This window comes from Meriones unguiculatus, chromosome 1 (genome assembly GCF_030254825.1).
Source record: "Meriones unguiculatus strain TT.TT164.6M chromosome 1, Bangor_MerUng_6.1, whole genome shotgun sequence".
NCBI lineage: Eukaryota > Metazoa > Chordata > Mammalia > Rodentia > Muridae > Meriones > Meriones unguiculatus.
Genome location: NC_083349.1, coordinates 14,295,676 through 14,315,328, shown reverse-complemented (window position 1 = coordinate 14,315,328; position 19,653 = coordinate 14,295,676). Strand labels below are relative to the sequence as shown.

The window sequence follows — 19,653 nt, the reverse complement described above, 5'->3', positions numbered from 1 at the left end:
CACTTGGCACTTCATATCTTTGATCGTCTGCACAGGATTGCCAAGAGCCATGTCGGGTCTTGCCATCTGAATGCATTGAGCAGAAAGATGGAAGGATCCAGAGTCATCTCCCTTCTGTGTAGAACCAACCTCCATACTAAGACACTGGGAGCCTCTCCTCAGCTCCTGAGTCACAAGGCAAAAAACAAACAAACAAAAACAAAAACAAACAAACAAAACAAGTAAAAGACCCAAACAGCAGTTCAGAATGCTCCCTAGAGGAAGGCAGGGCTAGAACTACAAAGTTTTGCGCTTAAAGTGGCTTTCGGCTGCTGAAGGAAGGCAGTGAGACAGAATGAAGCAGGTTCTTCACACCCTGCAGGAAACTGTCTGGATGGGTCAGTTGTGCTGACAGTTGGTACTGCTTATTGGAAGGAAACACAGAATCCTTGTGTTTAAAACTTTGTATGAAATCAGTGGTGTGGTATTCATGAGTTGAGAAAGACATAAATCACAAACTCTAAGCATGGTTACTTACCTCATGCAGAGTGTGTGTGGGTGCCTGTCGGTACAGACTGTGTTCCAGTGACCCATAGCTGGGTACCCAGATGACCAGAAAGAACAACACCTCTGAGAATCAGCCCGCCAGGGGAGGTGGGGCCTCTTCCAGTGAGCCCCACAAACCTGTGTTAGGTTTTTATGGCTGTCTTTGAAAATTACCATAAACCATGTCATTTAAATCACAAAAAAATGTGGGTGACTTGTTGTTGTTGTCCCCCACAGTTCTGAAGGACAAAACGTGCAGTCAGGGTGCAACAGGACCGGTGCCCTGAGGATCCTGAGGAGAGAAACTCTGTTCTCAGCTTTCAACTGTTCAGGGTGGCTCTGCAGTCCTAGGTATCCTTCAGCTTGAAGCACTGACATGCCATAATCCATGCCTGTCCACACAGGCTGTCCTCCCTGCTCTCCACATGCCATGCTCATTTCCAATCTCTGTGTCCAGATAATCCTTTTGGTACTAAGACACTGGCCTTGGAGCCATCCCAATTCTCTCTTCCCATTTGACTTCATCTTATATTACAGAGACCCTATTTTCAAATTAAGTTACCATGAGTTAGGGAAGCACAGGCCAATCAGCCGTAATCTCACCTTTTAAGGGAAATAAATGTTTGGTTCCTGGACAGTAGAGTGGCCACAGGCCCTGGTAAAGTTGCCTCTTCAGGCTTTTGAATGTCAATGGTTGTGTCCAATTGTCCAGCGTTCTATAGGGGTTCTGGATTCTTGACAGATTCTGTGCTTTCCCTGTTCCTTTTCAAGGAGTGGCCATGAAGCCAAGTCTTACTCTGGAACTCCTTTGGAGCACAGCCAAGGTGAGGTGTAGCTGCAGGCCTGGGAGGTACAGACAAGTCACCCAGGAGCTCAGGTCCTGTTCCCACCCCGGGGGCTGCCTTTGAAGTTAGCAGCGACTCTCAGAGCACAGGGACAGAGCGGTGGAGGGAGGCCCTGGCACACTCTGCTCTTCCACTCTGTTCAAAGAGAATAGTCTGAGCAAATAGCTTAGCAAATAATGAATGAATGGCAGAGTCTGGGCCAGCCCAACAGGAGACCTGCTTACAAGGGTCAGTCTTTCTACAGACGGCACCCCCTGCCTGAGGCATGCTGAGCCAGGCCTGAAACAGAGAGGAGAGGTGGCCCTTTCCTTCTTTTTTGTTCTTTATTTTTTAACATTTAATTTCTACCTTGCTGCCCTGAGGATGCTCAGTAGAGGCACAGGTGGTGCACCAATGGTCAAAACCAGCCATTGTCTTATTTACTCACCAGCGCCTGCAAGAAACTGGTGGAAACAGTGTGGGAGGAGCCAGGCTTTTCCTGGATAGGGAAGGCATTAACACTCTGAAGGCTGTCTCCAAGCTTTCAGAGCCTGTATCCCCCTTTGGTCCATAATCACAGCTAATGGGCTGGCCACAGAGGCATCAGGGGCATAAAATGGTCTAACACTACATTGACTATAAATAGCAAAGCCATAAGTGACATTACTTTGCAGATAAGAAACAATCACATCATTAAGCAAAGGTGTTTAGTGTATCAGTCACCCTAACTTTGATTGATTGCGAGGCATTTGTCTGTCACTAGCACAATGGAAGCTGTAATGCAACTCAAGGGTTTAAAGAGAAAATTAAGATGAATATTGCTGCTAGCTCTTCAGTTTGCACAGATGCAAAAAAGGGTGGGCTTTCCTTGCTGCCTGCAGGGCTGGCCTTGGCCCAGCTTCCAGGCTCAGCGGCTAACAGACTGCCCTGGGGAAGCAGAAAAGGTAGCCCTGGGGGCTAGACACAGCCTGCCCAGGGCAGGAGGCAGTGACAACCCAGAAGGAAGAGCTCCCCCCAACCTGCCTTTTCTAAAGGGAAGCAATGCATTCCAAGCAGCAAAATTTCCCTTTTGATTCTAGCCTTCATATCAGAAATAGTTGTGGAAATGGTGACTGGACCTATGTTAGGGATTCAAATGCAGGCAAGCTAAACACAGCTCTGGGAGCTAGCTCAACTTTAATCCAACTGAAGTCAGACACTAAACCAAGCTCAGGAAATACCACCTGGGTGAAGTTCCTTTTCACCCAGGACTACTGACCCAATTGGGGGCAGTCATGGTACCAAGTTGTTAGGAGAGGTTGCCGATGGATGAATGGGGTGTCTGGAGAGCTGAGTGAGGCTTCAGAAATAACAGAAGTACCATAAAAAAGCCAGTATCCTTCCCTCTGCTTGGATTGGTCAGGAGAGACACAGCAAGGCAAAAGGAGGGTCCCAAAGGATCTTCAGAGGGAGATATTCTTGTTGCACCCTGACTGCACGTTCTGTCCTTCAGAACTGTGGGGGACAAGACAGAGGTTTTCCAAAGGATGCTGTTGCTGCTAGATGTGTACAGATGAACTACATTGTCAGCTAGGACACAGAGCTCCAGTGAGGAAAGTCCGTGGGGCTGTGGGAGTGAAATGGCTACTAGCAAGCCACTGAAGGGATGTGCCGAAGGTCTTCGGTATGTGGCCACAGCTGTATCTGTTTTGATGGGCAGACCTGTCACTGACAGTTTCTGACTGGATGAAGCATGTAGTCTGAGCTGGAAGATAGTGACAAGTGTCACAGGGGTAGGAGGGGCAGGAGGTGGGAGAGTGGCACCCTTTGCATCAACTGGTGTTTGGCACCTGGATCTCAGAGGTGGGAAATGCTTCAGATGCCAAGAGAAGACTTAGCAAGATGCAAATTGTGGACATGGATATTTGCGTCTGAAAGACACATCTTCAAGGACCAGGATGGAGCCGGAGCCTTCTGCCTGTTATAGCTATCGTTTGTTTGTCTGTTTGTTCGTTTTGAGAAAGGATCCTGTGTAGCCCAGACTAGCTTTGAACTTGCTATATAATCAAAGATGATCCTGAACTTCGGATCTTCCTATCTCTACCTTCCAAGTGCTGAAATTGCATATCTCACTGTGCTCCATTTAAAAAAAGAAATGTGGTTGCTGGAGATTGAACTCGGGGCCTTGTGTATGTTGGGCAGACACTCTACCAAATAAGCTATATCCCAGAGTTGCTCTATCTATTGAGACTGTAACAGCATTCACCTCTTCTCACACTCGTACTTATTATACATCTCCCTGGAAGTGAATGAAACACTAGCTGTAGAAATATTTCACTTACTTTAGCACAACGACTCATCGATCTTGAATAATCATTACACCAATGAACAAAATCTTTAGAATTCATTATGTGAACCAATAATCATCTAATCAATCAATCAATCAATCAATCAGTCAATCAATCATGAATAATGTCTACTCAAAGATAGAGGATTCAAGACCCCACGGAGGGTGAAAGAGCAGACTACGTCTCTAGCCCACCGCCACAAGCTCCCTCCTGTCTGACTCCTTGATATTGCTATTGGATTCCCAGAAGGAGACTGGTCCTGTAATTGCTGTGTCAGCACTAAGACACCTCAGGTTTTAAGCCTGGGGTGCCAGCCCTATCCCAGGAAAGGATGAGCCCCTCAGGTTGTCCATGATGTTTCCTGTATGTTTGGGTTGGGCATTTTTGTGCCTCCGCGGTTTCTTAACCTCTTGCAGCCCCTGTGGTTCTTTTGTGTACATGTGGCACTGGGGGTAGGACCGGGGCATTGCACATGTGCCAGGCAAGCATTCTCCCACTGATTCACGGTCTCAGCACCTCCATAGTTTATTTTATGTTGGCAGGTTATTTCAAAAGTGATTTTGCCTGTGCAATTTGTGGTAATGTTTCAGGCCCCACCCAGCACTGTTAAACTATTGGATTGGCCCAGGCCAGGGAGCTCTGCCTGTAAATGTGTCCAGTGTTTACAAGAGGTGAGGTACATGCACTGATCCAATATGTCCTAAGAGTCAAAGCAGACAGCTAGACAAGGCTCTGTCTCTCATGGGAGTGTTCTAATCCTTGTTTGGGAGCACTGTAGCGGCTGGAGAGCAGAACAGAGCAGTGATGGGATCTGTAGAGGCTGATGTGAGTTTCTCAGCTTGGGCTTCAGGTTCTACAGCTGTCAACAACTGCTAGCCGCGTAATTCCAGGAAAAAGTGTCTCTTACTCACACAAAGCATTGTGACCAGGGTAGAGTTCCCTAGCTGGATGTCTATTATGGCTTGAAGGTTAAATGTCCCCCGTAGGCTCATGGGTTTGGATACCTGGTCTCCAGCTAGTGTCACTGTTTTGGTAGTTTCAGAATCTCTAGGAGGTGAGTTTTAGGTGAGAGAATCAGGTCTCTTGGGCCAGACCTTGAAGGTTTTATCCACCTCTTGATCCAGCCTGAGCTCTCTGAGTCTTGCCTGTCTCAGTACGACAGCTGTAGCCCCACATTCTCACCCGTGCAAAGGAAGCCATTGCCATCCCTCTCCCACAGAGATGGAGTGCACTTTCTGAAATTAGGAACCAAAATAAATCTCTCCTTTAAAACACTCTGTTGTTGTTTGTGGTGGCCTTGCAAAAGTATCTAAGGAAGTATCCGTGTAGTCTTGTCCAAACTCAGCTGCCATTGATTTTGCTAGAACCTACCTCAAGAATATTCCTGGGTTTGATGACCTGAACATTCCATGTTCATAAGATGATAGGACTACAGGTCTAAAGAAGGGCTTGTCAGTTACACAATCTTCAGTCTACCAACTTCTGACAAACAGGAAGTGAGTCTTACTGCTCTGATTATCCATGATTCTTTGTTGTAAACCTGCTGAGAATTCCACTTCCGGTACCTGGCTGAGTGCCATGTCCATACTCTCTTGGAGTTGCTTTAACTTCTTGATATCCAGAGGGCAGGCCAAAGGGCCTCTGAGTCTTCACCCTTCCAACTGTGCTGCCATGGGCGGGTGCCATGAGCCTCGGTGTGGGTTTCCTGGTCAACAAGTTGCTATCAATTCCTGAAAATAAATTCAGCTTCTTTGACTAAGAAGACCCTTTCCTCGGTGAGTGTCTTACTTAATTTTCCATTGCTGTGAAGAGACACCATGACCAGGGCAACTTATAAAAGAAGTGTTTAATTGGGGACTCATTGTTCCAGAGAATTAGAGCTTGTGATTAACATGGCTGGGAGCATGGCAGCAGGCAGGCATGCATGGTACTGGAGCAGTAGCTGAGAGCCTGCCCATGATCCACAAGCAGGAGGCAGAAAGAGAGAGAGAAAGAGAGAGAGAGAGAGGATTGGGACTAGGGCCAACCCCTGTAATACACCTCCTCCAACAAACCATGTCTTCTAATCCTTTTCAAACTGTTCCATCAATTGCAGATGAAGCATTCCGATACATGAGCCTATGTGGACCATTCTTATTCAAACCGTGGTAGTTATAGTGGAGCAGCTGGTCACACTGTGTCCATGACAGGAAGCAGATAGGGAGATAAAGGCTGGTGCTCAGCTTGCTTTCTTCTTTTTAATCAGTCCACCGTCATAGGATGGTGCTACCCACAGTAAGATATTCCTGGCTTAACCAACAGAGAAACTTCTTCGCAGACACGCCCAGTGGTTTATTTATCAGCTGATTCTTGATCCAGTTGACAACCAAGATTATACATTACAGTCTCCATCAGTGAGCACACTGGCAGATGAGGGAACAAGAAGTCAACTGAAGACTGAAAAGGAACCAGGAAGAATGGTGGAAAGGGTAGGCTTCTGGTGGATAGAGGAAGTGTATATAGAACCATGTTCCATCCCCTTGAGTTCTTCCTGTGAAACTTTCCAGAAGAACTGTGGTGTGCAAGCAGGACTAGGTCTCTGTTTTACAGAGAAGTGGGTGATGGGAGATGCCAGGTGATAGGCTTCATCTCTCCAGTGATTCCAGGGAACATTAGCCTTCCTTCATTCTTCTCCTTATTCCACAAAGCCACACTTCACATCTGGGGGAACTTATATTTATGTGTAATCTCACTGCTTACACTCCACTGAACAATAAAAGAACAATAAACTTAATAAAAAGCTCAAGTGATTGGAAACTGCTCTGGGAACAGCAGTCCAGTATGAAAGCTATAAATTCACTTGTGTGCTCATGACAATGTCAGCTAATTTTTATGAAAAGCCCATCACACAACATGGTACCCAACACCGCAGTGGCTTGAGTGTCAGGCTTCAGACTTCCCCTGGTAACAAAACGGGAAGTGTATCCTAAGATGATATCGCAAGCCGAAGATTCATCTTGAAATGCTGGTTCCAGCCAGGGGTGCTTCCTTGCTGACCTTGTCTCACACCTGAACTTCAAATTAATCATTTCTTTTTCTATACTATTGCACAATGCCCGCTGGTACCATGGCAGGGTGAGGAGAGGGCTCTAGAAGAATAACAGCCAGAAATATCATCCCACGTGACAGACTTGATTGGCCCACATTAGTGAACCTAAGGTAGACATAATTAGCCCATAGAACAACAGCAGTCATCGGGAGGCCAGAAGCTTCATCTGCAACCATTATCTCCGACAGTACACTTTTAAATAAACCATCAGGGGCCCATTTCTTACTGCATAGACCCAGTGGGAGTACACAGTTGCTTGGTTGTCCCAAGAGATTATAGTGGATAAGAAACTGGGCTGCCTTTCCGTGTTTCGAAATAGACATTTGCCTAATCGTTTATGATAGCTTCTAACCTGTTCTTTAGACCTCACAGTATTTCTTACATTCTAGGGAATCCACTTGGTTGGAAAAATAAAAATAAAAAAGGAAAAACAGACACTTGGCCAGATGACTGAAAGAAAAAGAAATAGCCATCCTGGAGACAAATGCTGTGTGTAAATGAGGAAAGTAGCACCTGTGGTAATCTTTTTCTCGACCTCAAGAGTTTGTAAACTTTATGGCCATGAGCTGAGAACTAGATCCCATCCTATGATTATAATCATTCATAGATAACAACTTAACATTTACAGTCACTCAGGGAGGAAGGGCAGGGCAGGACAAAGAGGAGAGAGTTCAGAACTAACCCAAAGAGAGTTGCTACACATACAGTCTCCCAGCAGCCTCGGTTGTTTATGGCACAACTGGACTCAAGCCGTGGATATCTCTGGAATGTACATTAATGGATGAGGAGATGGTGGGTCAGGTTCTCAAAGCAACTTTGAAGCCCCTTCTGGGCAGCAGCCTGATATGAGGGCCCTGGAAAGTGGATTGAAGAGAAGGGAAAGGAACAGGACTCAGAACAAGAAACTCAAGCATCCTTGACATTAGTTTGTGAATGTTTGGCTGGGTGCATGGTCTGTAGACACGAGTGCAGCTGGGGACCGAATCTGAGTGTCACAGACACGGTGCCTTCATCTGCGTCAGACAGCTCTCCTGTGGGAGCAGAGCTATATCTGGACCTGTCTCCCAGAGGCTGCACCCTGCCCATGACTAGCTTGCAATTTTGAAACTCACAGAGCATCAGAAGAAGGCTCTAGCTAGGTAGTATAGGAACCCCCTGTGGCTTCTAGAACGTTACCACAGCATTCAAGCGGTCCAGCTTGTGGTTTTCTGAGCATCTGGATCTGCCAGTGCTGGGCCCTGTTTGGGGATGCCTCCGAGTGTGTCTCCTAGGCCCATCATGGTTTTTGCGGAAGGTGTTTCCACTCCTTCCCTGCCCTTCCCCACTACTGAAGTCTTGCTCCTTTCAAGACCCACCCAAAGTGTCAAATCCTCTGGGACTCCAACCTGGGTTCTTTCAAGGGAAAGAAGCTCTGTCATCCAGGACTCTGAGTTTGGCTCACCCCAACATCTACGCCATCTATGAACTGCTTGAGTACACGAAGCAGCCAGTTCTGCAGATCCAAAGCTTCAGAATCTCCACAACACAGGGCAACAACAGGATATTTGAGAGGAGGTCCAGTGAGGATCCAGTATTGGTACTGTAGTAGAAGCCAGAGGCCTTGAACATTTATTGCAATGAACATTTGCAAGCAAAGCTGTTTGGGCATAAGGGGATATTGTGTGACACACTGTGAAAAATTGCAGCTTCTATGGTGAGATTCCTATCTATCTATCTGTCTGTCTGTCTATCTATCTATCTATCTATCTATCTATCTATCTATCTATCGTTTTCTTTTCGGAAGGGAGGTTGCAAGGGAGGAGGATGGATATGAAAAGATGGGGAGATAAGTGATATTGTGGTGCATGATGTGAAATTAAAAAAGAATCAATAAAATGTTTTTTGTTTTGTTTTGCTTTTTAAAAAAGATCTGTCTACTGACTTTAGAAGACTCTTGGTTGCCTCAGCTCCTTGAGTCCCCACTTGCCCCTACACAAGCTGTGGACTATGTAAACTCTTCTGCTCACACCTTCTAGTACAGCCTTGTGTCAAAGCTGTCCTCACACATGTTCCTTCTCACTGTGAAAAGAAATGCCATTATGTATCATCATGCAAGAGTATGTTATTTTTAAAACAAGCTTCAAGTAAGGAGAAACTGCATCCTTCTGCAAAATAGCATGTAACTTGCCGGAAAAAGGCATGTGGTGTGCAACCAGATGACAAGAAGCACCGGGTGTTAATTTTTCTCAAAGTGTGCTTACACCACACAAATACGAAGCCACCTTAACAGAGGTTGAAAGTTAATACTAAAAGAACCAAGTCCTAATGTTTAGCAGTGCAGCTGTTTCCCTCCATCTAGAGGGTATATAATATTTAAGGATTGGTACTCTTCCTGAGATTAATTACTGGAGTGTGCCCAGACTTGAGCCTCACGGAAGCCCATTTATTGCAGGTTAGAGTGCAAGCATGGCTTCCCTTCGACATCACCAACCTCAGGACTTCTCGTTCCTTTTGGAAACATAGTTTAGCATCTCTCCACTTAACAAAGTTAACCTGATGGAGAGGAGAAACCGAGCTTCCACCGTCTTCTAGGCCACTTCCATCATGTTTTCTGTGATTTCGCCAGCCCTTGGCCACATGTTCACTCTGAATCAGACACATACACGCTGCTTTGTTCATCTCCCAAAGCTGCAGATTTTCATAAGCCTTAATTTTAACCTAGTAAAATCTGCTTTGGTCTTTGTTTACGAAGTAGGCTGTTGGCAGTAATTGTTTTAAAAATGAACATATAGAGCGATAGGTTCGTGATTTATACGCAGTCCCTGTGTAATTAAGAGACAGCTTTTGATTTCAATGAAGTGACAATCACATAATGGATTTTGGAAGCAAGATAAATATGAAGAGGAAGTGACATTTATGAAGTACACAGGGAGAGAAGAGGCGAGATTTATTTTGCAAGTGATAACACACTACGGGTGACAATCCTCACTTTTACGGTTACAATTTGCCAAATGATCTCAAATCTTGTTAATTAAAAAAAAAAAAAAGGAGGGGTGGGGGAGGGGAAGGGGGAGGGGGAGACGGCAGGAAGCCAGGAGAGGTCTTTTGTGCTTAAGTAGGAAAGTGCTGCTATTTTCCCAGGGCTGACCCACACCCAGAGAAAAACAATTGCTCAGAAATATTCAAATGCTCAGTATTTTCACAGTTATCGATTGCTCTTGTGTGTACTGCTAGTTATTAAAAGTTGATTTATCATAGACTGTCAACATATTTAAACTTTTCTCTTTTTTTTTCTTAACTTCCTTCTTAGTGCTTGGTTTTCCCAGAGACCACCCCCTCCAAAAAATTAATCAAACTAGTATGAAGTAATAAGATTTATTTTTCCCACAAAGAGCCACTGAACTTCTTACCCAACGCTTGGCTAAAGTTTTCTTTTCTTTTAAATTGAGGGTTTTTATTTTGGCCACAGTAAGCACAAGGGTGAGAGTGAGAACAGAGACATCTATTTTGGCTCTAAGACAGCCCAAACTGGCCACGAGACAAGTTTCTTATAATTTGAAGATTTGGAGTTAAAAAAAAAATGAACCTATTGTATTTTGCCAGGCTTTACTTGGCTGTTTGCAATAAAAATTTCCTGTATTACTTCAAAGAAAACCACTCATAACTTTTTAACTCCACAAGACAGTAAAATTTGTCGTGGCAAATTCACATATGTATGAAATTCTCTACGTGACTTCTGCTTCAGTAGGGATTGCTTGTCTGCTAGAGTCTAATTGCCTACCTTCTAACATATATAGTCACATACGAAAACTCACTGTGACAAAATGAAAGAAAAACATGAGTAGTAGTTTTGGCATGGTTCTATTGGAGAGTAGCCACCTATCTTTTAAACATAATTAAAGCTAATTACTTATCACATCATTTGGGAGGATTAAGGCAGGAGGACTGCTACAAGTATAAAGCCACCTTGGGTTAGTGAGTTCCAAGCTAGTCTGGACTTCAGAGTGAGACCCTGTCTGTCATTAAACAAAACAAATCACAGCCAACCAACCAACCAAAACACAACAAACTATATTTATATATATGCATACATGTATATATGTATATTGTTAACATATAAAATTATATATGCATGTATATATGCATATATGTATATATTAACATATAAAATTATAGAACATATCTATATGTTATAGATAGAAGTAGATATAGATAGACACAGGGTTGGGGAACCAATCTATAAGTAGAGTAGACCCAAGTTAATAAGAAAAACACGATCTTCTGACAAGTCGATACCACAACGATTTTATCTTTTGATCAACCCTTGTGCGTTGTAGAACTTAGATTCTAACATTTGACTTAGAGGTGGTGGCAAAGGCTGCTGGCTGTCTTTCATATCTACAGCCTGTGTGTCTCAGAAGAAGAGGGCCACACCAGTAGGTTCCAACTAAGAGGCCTTGGGTAGTTCCTTGGATGTGACAGTCAGGGTAGAAGTCCCTGTTATCTCTGTGTGGGCACAGCAGGAGGCACCTTGGTGGAAGAAGGCAGTTTTAAGGGGCTCTCGATGACAATGCTGGTTAGTTAGCCCTTACTATGCTCCAGGCCCTCAGCCATGTGTTCTACTCCTGTCCTCTCACAATAGCCTATGAAATAGTTCCTAGCATAATCTCCAGGTTACAGGTAGAGAAACTGAGGCACGTAGCTGTGATACACCTGGAAAATTCCAGAACTGAGACTTTATTCAGGTAGCCTAGAGTCAGGGACCATGTTCTTAGTTGCCACGGGGTGTTGTTTCTGGAGAGGGAAGGGCGCTTGAGAAGATGCCTGGATCCTTAAATCACCAAACTGCCACGTTAACCCTGCCTTTCCCGGCCAGGTCTTTTGTTTTGACCCTTTACAGTTAAGACAAATGAAAAGGCAACAGTCAGTTTGTGATGTGTAAGTTAGACAAATCTGGTGTAAATGTCCACTTGAAGCAAAGCCAGAAACAGGCCTCCTTACTCCAAGCCTGCTCTCCAGGTTTGGGGGTGAGTGGCCGCAGGGAGGTGCAGGTGGTGTGTCTCAGCCCAGCTCTGAAATTCAGAGTTCCCTTCAGGAGACAGGCTTGCTCCAGAGGAAGTTGCATGCCGAGTAGTTTTTTGAGAATTATTATTTACTTTTTCTCCCCCCCCTATGGAAAGTGAAGGGTTCCTCCTTTACTTGTCAGTTCTTTAGATGTAGGAGGGTGACAAGGCAAATTTGCTCTTGCTATGACTTTGCAGGTATTGTTTAGAGGTGTCTGCTTTCATTGTGCTTATTTAATTGTAAACTTTTTTTTTGCTTTAACCAAAGTTACCAATTGCTTTGTTTTAAAATCTGCTGATTTTTTTTTATTTTCTTCATATACCACATCTTTGCCTGAGGAATAAAATTTATATATCAGTCCATGACTGGTTCTGATTTTTAGTGGTAGGCAGCTTCCTAGATCCCACTTCTTCTATTTCAGTTTCCCAGGAGCAAGCCAGGAGAGGAAAACACATGAGTTGCATTCTTTAAGGCCCCAAATAACTCCAAGTCTTGATTTCCTTCCTCACAGTTGAACAACAAGCCTTAGATCTCACTAGCACATCTTCATACTTCAGCACTATAAAAATCAAAGATGGAGATGATGTTAGAACGTTGAAGACATTCCCCCATTGCAATTGAGCTTCTTCTGTTCCTGTTGAGAAACCCAGTTCCTGGTTTTGTTTGTTTTTAATATGTCCTATTTCATTCTTTCCTTTGCATAAAAATGTTTAGAATCTCCCCTTATTTCCAGTTCTCTAAAATGTTGTCAAACTACACCTTGTACAGGAATATGTATGCTTGTTTGGTGAACAGAAACTTGGTGACCACTGAACATCTCACTCTCTCACACTTAATTATTGTACTTTCTTTTGCTCACAATCCTTCTACCCATAGGTCAGACCTTGAGTCATCTTCTGATGTGTCTTATCTTTTTCTATCCCATTTTTCATTTATTTAACATTTGTTCTTAACTACTTTTCTGATTTCTTCAGTATTCTCTTCTAAATCTGTGGTAGCATTAAACAAACAGAAAAACCTTCTTGAACCACCATTTCCATTTGTAAGACCTTTATTGTTTCCTGAATATTCCTTTGTTTAAAAGCCTTGCACTGTTTTGTGTGGGCACACGCCTCTCATCTCTGTACTAATATATTATTGATATTAATTGGGAGTTTGACACTGGATTCTTCCCACTTTGTTTCTTGGGAGTTCTTTCTCTGATCCTGTTTGCTTATTTCGACTTTAACCTTTCAAATTAGGGTCTTTCTTCAAATATGTGAAGCTGCTTGTTGGCTGCTGGGAGACATTGCCAAGCTTACTGGAAATAGGGTGTGTGAGACGTGTTTGTTGTTGGCAACCTTGATAGCTGGCAACAGGTCGCACTGATGCTAGTCTCCAGGCTGTGCAGTTGTCTGGAGGACATTGTCCTCTGGCTGTGCCAGTGTCTTTAAAAAGAAATGTCCATATGGAGGGTGGACATCTTCAGAGCATAGAGGAAAAGCCAAGTAGGCATTTAGACATGTCCCATGTAGACTCAAGTGCCCACTTGCAATGTGGAGTAGCCAGGTGAGCCAAATCTAGTTCTACTATGAAGCAACCTCTCTGGGAAGTGTTCTCCTCTGCGGTGCTAGAGAAGTGGGTGGGCAGCTTGGTAAGAAAGGGGCACCTATGGTTTAAGGAATTTTTAAAGCTTTCCTGTCCCTTCTATCTTTCCAACCATTTTTCTGTACTGATGTTTTCTGTGGTAAATTGTGCCTCAAAATCTAAGCCTGTCTGGAGTCCTGCAGCATCAGGGAACAATTTTTAGAAAAGCCAGTTTCAGCTCTGTAGCCCAGCCTCCATGTTTTAAACTCCCCCATCTGTTATCCACCACTTGGTATCTTTTCTCATTGGCTGCCATTTTCTATCCTGCTTTCGTTGTCCTTATTAGCTCATGACTTTCTAATTCCATTACTCTCATTTTAGTGGCATTTCAGGAAAAGATAGCGATAAACAGGTGTGTTTGTTCTTCCATGACTGAATAGAAGTTCTGTTTTACTTCTTCATTTTTCCTTAAAGAGATTACTTTCAGTGATGAAAAATGATGAAAACATGTTTATTTTAAAAATCAGTTAAACATTTCTACATGGAGAGAGGGTAGATAGATATTTTGAGGTTCAATTTTTATGTTTTTTTTTAAATTTTATCCCCCCTCTTTTTTTTTTTTTCTATTTATAAAAGTAATGCTCTTCTAGTGTCTGAGAGACCCTCCTTCTGGGAATGCCACATCAGGGAGAGATGTGTGTCTTTGTTTATCAGTTTCCTGTTACTAAGGTAACAGTCACACCTGTTCCCATTTGGCTTTATTTTCTGTTTTTGAAATTTATTTATTTATTTATTCATTTTAAATCCAGATGACCCTTGACCATCAAGGCAGAATCTTGAAAGAGCAGCTTTGTTTACTGGCAGCACCAGCCTACGTTGTGTGACTTCACATGTCCGGTTTGGGGACTGGTAACGTGACTTGTGCCAAAAGTTCTCATGCCTTTACACAGGGCTTTATTTGGCAGTCTTGGAGAAGCTTACGATGCACAACAGTTTTCCTGAAGCATTTGAGACTGTTCCTTTGGTTCAGCCAGGGACAAAGGGCAGGTCCTTTCCCTCCTCCTAGGGTGTGGAGGGAAAAGCCAGGCTCTTCCTGGGTTGAGCAAGCCTCCGTAGCCTGTTCTAGTAGCTTCCCTGGAAACCCCTGATAAAACACATTTTGGTTCAGCTAGTCAAAAGCTCTTCTTGGTGAGTCTGTGTTTGCAGATGTATTGTCACAGGCCCACTCAATTCCAGCATCATTTTCTCCTATAAGAAAGTTCTACATTATTCCACAAAGTTAAGACGAGGTAGGTATTCATTAGTGTCTCCTGGTGGGCCTAGGCTTTCGATGTTTCAGACATTGAGTCTTCATTTGGATGACCTGGTGGCCAGTGTGTGTACCCCTGCACATACAGCTCAGTCACTGGCAGCCTGAGGGCACAGGGTTGGGGTGTGGATGGTGGTGGGAGGGATGAGGGACATAAATCATCTTTTCTCTGCCTGGGAACATGAGTCCCACCTGTGTCTCTCCCTACAGGAGCTATGCAGAAGCAAAGGAGGGAAGCCCCATTCTTCATGTTCTTCGCAGTTGCAAAGGATTATAAATAACTTCCTTATCGCCCCTGGCTGGTGGAAAGGCTGGAAGAATGGACTTCCCTCAAAACATCCATACACAACAAAGCAATGTAAGACATGAGCAGCTTCCTTTTATCAGAGGAATGCTGGAAAACAGGAAGTCTGAGATGTGTGTGGAAGCTAGGCAGCTGCTGTCACTTGGCTGTCTGCAGCACTCTAAATTTCCTTCATCAGTCTGTCCTTTAATATTTACTTGTAACCAAGATGACTAGATTCTCCCATCCCAAGTTTCTCGGGCTCACTTGTCTTATCTGAGGATTCATTGCCCTGAAAGCACTTCTCCCTCCTCCTGCTCTTTTGCCCCTTTCATCTGGCTGACTTCTCCTTTCTAGAGATCTCCCAGCCCGGTGCCGTTGTAAGGAGCTGATTTTACTCAATAGGAGAAAGTTGAGATGAAGCTCCCATAGCTCCCAATGCTGTGGACTTGCTCTCACATGTTGCCCTCATTCTCATGACTCTCCCATGGATGCTGCCTGCCACCCTGGGTTTGACCTGATACAACATCTTTGTGCATTTCTCCAGTCTTTCACAATGCTCTGGCCTCTAGGGTATGGGATGTTGTCTCCTTCCTAGCTTCTATACTTGAGTTGGCAGAATCCAAGAGCTTATTCTGTTTCATTCTCATCCTATACTATATATGCAGGACTCATCTCTCTAAACTAAAGACTTCACAAGGCTTTCCCCCATCCATGGCCTATCTGATCAAGAATTGAGTCCATCATGCTCCAAAGGATAGGAGCTGGGCCACTATGTTTCCTGGGATAGACAACTGGAGACAGCTTCTGAAGCCATCTAGAATAGTCGGCTATGCCTAGGCTCTCCGGTGACGGCTTTTTTCTTGTGTAGATCATGCTATAATCTTATGCTCTGTGTGATCAGCAAGCCTCAAAGCATATTCTCAAAGCTGCATGCCCACAAGGGTGCTGCACCTCTGATGTGAGAAGATTCCATGGCTGCCATGAAGAGCCAGGGAGACATAGCTTTAGCCAAAGACTAAGGCCACCTAGATTTTACTACTGTTGTTGTTGATAATATGTGTGTGTGTGTGTATGTGTGTCACACACACAGAGATTGTATGTAACTCTATGTAACTCAGGCTAGCCTTCAATTTGCAATGCTCCTGTCTTAGTCTCTTGAATCTAGGTTTGCAGGTGTGTACAAACATACCTAGCTGTGTTCATCATGTGAGTTTGTGTGTGTGAAGGTGCACTGTATATATGTTTAAAGGCCAGAAGACACCCCCCTTGCTTCTCATGTCATCTTTTTTTTTTATTTCTTTTTTTTTTTAAGACAAAGTCTTCCACTTGCCTGAAATGCACCAAATAGGTTAGAGGTTAGTTGGCCAAGGAACCACTGGGACCTGCTTATTTGCACCCTTCCCCACCAGTGTTGAGATTGTAAGCACATGCTATCATGCCCATCCTCCACCTTTTTACCCTCTCACTTAGGGTCTGGGGAACTCAGGTCCTCATATTTACAAGGCAAATGCTTTCTTTAACAACTGAACCATCTCCCCTTTATAAAGGAAGCATGAAATATGGCTTCCATCAAGTGGGCAACTGGCAACCAGGGTCAGAAAGGTCATATTCCCTCAAACAGCTGGCAGAGAAGACAGAGCCTTCCACCAGTCAAGGCCTAGAGGAACAACTCGATGACTTCCATTTGTGTGAAGCCCTCACCCCATTCCATGTTGCTTCCCCAGGCTGACCATGCTGTTAGCTGCTGGCTTTTGAACTCCTCTGTGCAGCTATGGCTGGAGGGGGACAGGCCTTCTGCAGTCCAGCACTGCAAAGACACTCCTTTCCTGCAAAGCTAAGGCTACAGGTTCAGGCCAAACCCTGCTTAGGAATGATTTCATTTCCTCTTTTGCAACAACTTCCCTAAACAGGCCCTGCAATTCTAACACCCACGTTTACAGCTGAGAGCACAGGCAGGAGAGGTCGCTTGTTGAAGGCCACACACACAGTAAATGACAGGCCTGGGATTTGAAGAAGGCTCCAGATCTGTGCTGTGTCAGTTTCAAAGCCCTGCTCCACTCAGGAGAATCTCTTGTTTTCAACCCCTAATAACGAATTCATGATGGACCATGAGGGTTTACAATATTCCACTGAGTGTCTATTTATATTCAGACCTGGCTATGTTTATAGTTTGGTTTTTAGATATGTCCATCCTTGGAAGGACAAATAGGAGAGAGAATACTCAGCATAGGAAAGTAGCAACAGAGCCAGCTGCACCTGTCTCAGGGAAGGCAGGAGACAACATGACTCTTTTAAAACACCTTGCCCCTTGACCTTTCTTGTGCTTATCTCAATTTACAAATACTATTTGCTTACTGGCTTATTCCCCCACTCTGTTCCACAAAGACAGGGAGCCTGTCTACTTGATTCCTCACTGCATCTCCAGCTTCTGGCTGGGGCAGCTGGCCAATCACAGCACATAATTCTGGTTGAGTGAGGCCATGAGTGTAAAAGGCCATTAGCGTAAAAGACACACTGATTCAATTCATGTATTTCTCTTTATCATTGGATAAGTTGGCCGGAAGTAAAAGGGGACCTCCAGTGTCCTAGAAGTTTAGCCAGAATGTGACCATGCTTCAGGAGAAGCCAAGGCATTTTTGTCCTTACCCTTTACAACTGTGAGCTGAGAGTTCATGACTGCAAGAGCAGTGTGACATCCAGAAGACAACACCTCACAGCTCTCCTTCCCACCACCCTGCTCTTAGAGTCTTCCTTCCTTCTCCAAGATGTTCCCTGAACCCCTTGGTGTGTGTGTGTGGGGGGTCCACTTAGAACTGAACACCCACAGTCTGTTATTTTCATCCCTTTGACTATAATAAGACTCTGCACTGTGGAAGGGGCACAGAGAGAGTTAGAAGAAATGTGAGAATGTATGTGATTATGGTTCACTGGATTCATATATAAAATTTTCAAAGAATAAAAATAAAAAAAGATAGTTTAAAAAAGTATACACACTCTGAATTTGAGAATTTTGAAAAGTTGATTCCTATTTTCGCATTTATTGATGGGCTTTCTTTTAGATGTGATTTTTTTTTTAATGAAAAAAGCAATGAAATGCTTTTCAATGAAAGCAAAAAGAACTCATAGTATCACTGAAGTATTGGGCTCCTCTCCCCTCCTAGAGGCCAGAGTTCCTGAGTAGAATGCAGCTCAATAAAAGCAGGGAGAGATACCCTTTGATGAGGTATGAAGTTGTGAAAGGAAACTGTTCTACACCAGAAGTCTGACATGTTTCTGTTCTCACAGGTCTCAGTGTCACATATCAGAGTCTGTGGCCCCATGATGCCCAGATGAGTGATGGAAAAAAAAACCAACAAAAACTGAAGTCCAAGGAAATTAGCTGTTTTGTGATATGGAGCCTCCTAACTGTGCATAGCTGCATCCAGAGGTCTCGTGCCTGGCCTCCCCTCCCCTTTCCTCCCCTCCCTTCTCTTCCCCTTCCTTCTTCCCTTCCCCGCTTCCCTCTCCTCCTTATCCCTCTCTTCTCCTCTCCTCTCCTCTCCTCTCCTCTCCTCTCCTCTCCTCTCCTCTCCTCTCCTCTCCTCTCCTCTCCTCTCCTCTCCTCTCCTCTCCTCTCCTCTCTTCTCCTCTCCTCCCCTCCCCTCTCCCCCACCTCCTCCCCTCCCCCATCTTCTCTCTTCTCCTCTCCTCTGCCTCCTTGTCTCCCTCTCACCCCCACCTCTCTTCTCTCTGTCTGTCTTTTTAAAGACATGTCTGTGGAATTCTCAGCCACAAAATGAGGCATCTATAGCACCCTTCCCCAAGCCTCAGGAGCCATCATAGAATAAAAAAGATTGTAAGAGCCAGAGGTCAGGGAAGACCAAAGGGAAACCATCCTCAGGACATGGCAGAAGTGCTGAATTCACAGCAGCTGCAGTTGCCTGCACAAGACCAAGCCAGTCAACACTCCAGCATGGAGTAGGCATGGGCTCACCAGCTCCTATGCCTACCTGAGGAGCTGTGGCTAGTGGGCAGTGATGGTTTCACTGGGGGCATAAGTAGAGAGTTTTCTTTATGGGTATAGCTCTTAGTAGGTCAACCTTGTTTCAGTGGAGGGCCTTACACCCTTGAAAACATGGGTAACAGAAACGGGCTCAGTGGGTTATTAAAAAAATAAGGACATTAAGTTTGAAGGGGATAGGAGCATGGGTGATGGGTTTGGGAGGAGTTGGGGAAGGTAAAAATGAACAAAATATGTTGTAGGCATGGATAAATTTCCCAGATAATTAATAAAAATATTAAGCATATTAAAATGAGTAATGATCTTTTTTAGTGTTATTTATTAAGAAAACACATTGGGGCTAGGGAAATGACTCAGTCAGTGAAATACCTACTGTCCACACACAGAGAGACATGAACATATAACACACAAAATGAACAAACAAACAAACAAAAAAATGAGAAAATGTACTAATGTATGAGGTCCTTCATGCTAATACCTCAGGAAGGAATTGGCCAAGATAATTCTTGCTTGTAGATGAGTGGGATGCATGATCCACGGTGCTGATCAGAGACCACAGGACTGTCCAGTGGCCTTGTTATCACAAATCTGCTTTTCTTATGGACCAGGACACAAACACCACATGTCTTTGAAGCTGTGCATGCTATATGTTCGCACAGGCATCTTAGTGCTGGTCAGGTTCTAT

The 19,653-nt window shown here is 44.2% G+C and overlaps 1 long non-coding RNA gene across 1 annotated transcript; it reads left to right on the top strand.

Annotated features, from left to right (window-relative positions):
• Window positions 1–13,211: 13,211 nt before the first annotated feature.
• On the top strand, window positions 13,212–18,506 carry LOC132655847 (uncharacterized). The gene is made up of 3 exons (XR_009593747.1): window positions 13,212–13,355; window positions 14,893–15,040; window positions 18,254–18,506. It is a non-coding gene; the product is annotated as an uncharacterized LOC132655847 (long non-coding RNA).
• Window positions 18,507–19,653: the final 1,147 nt, after the last annotated feature.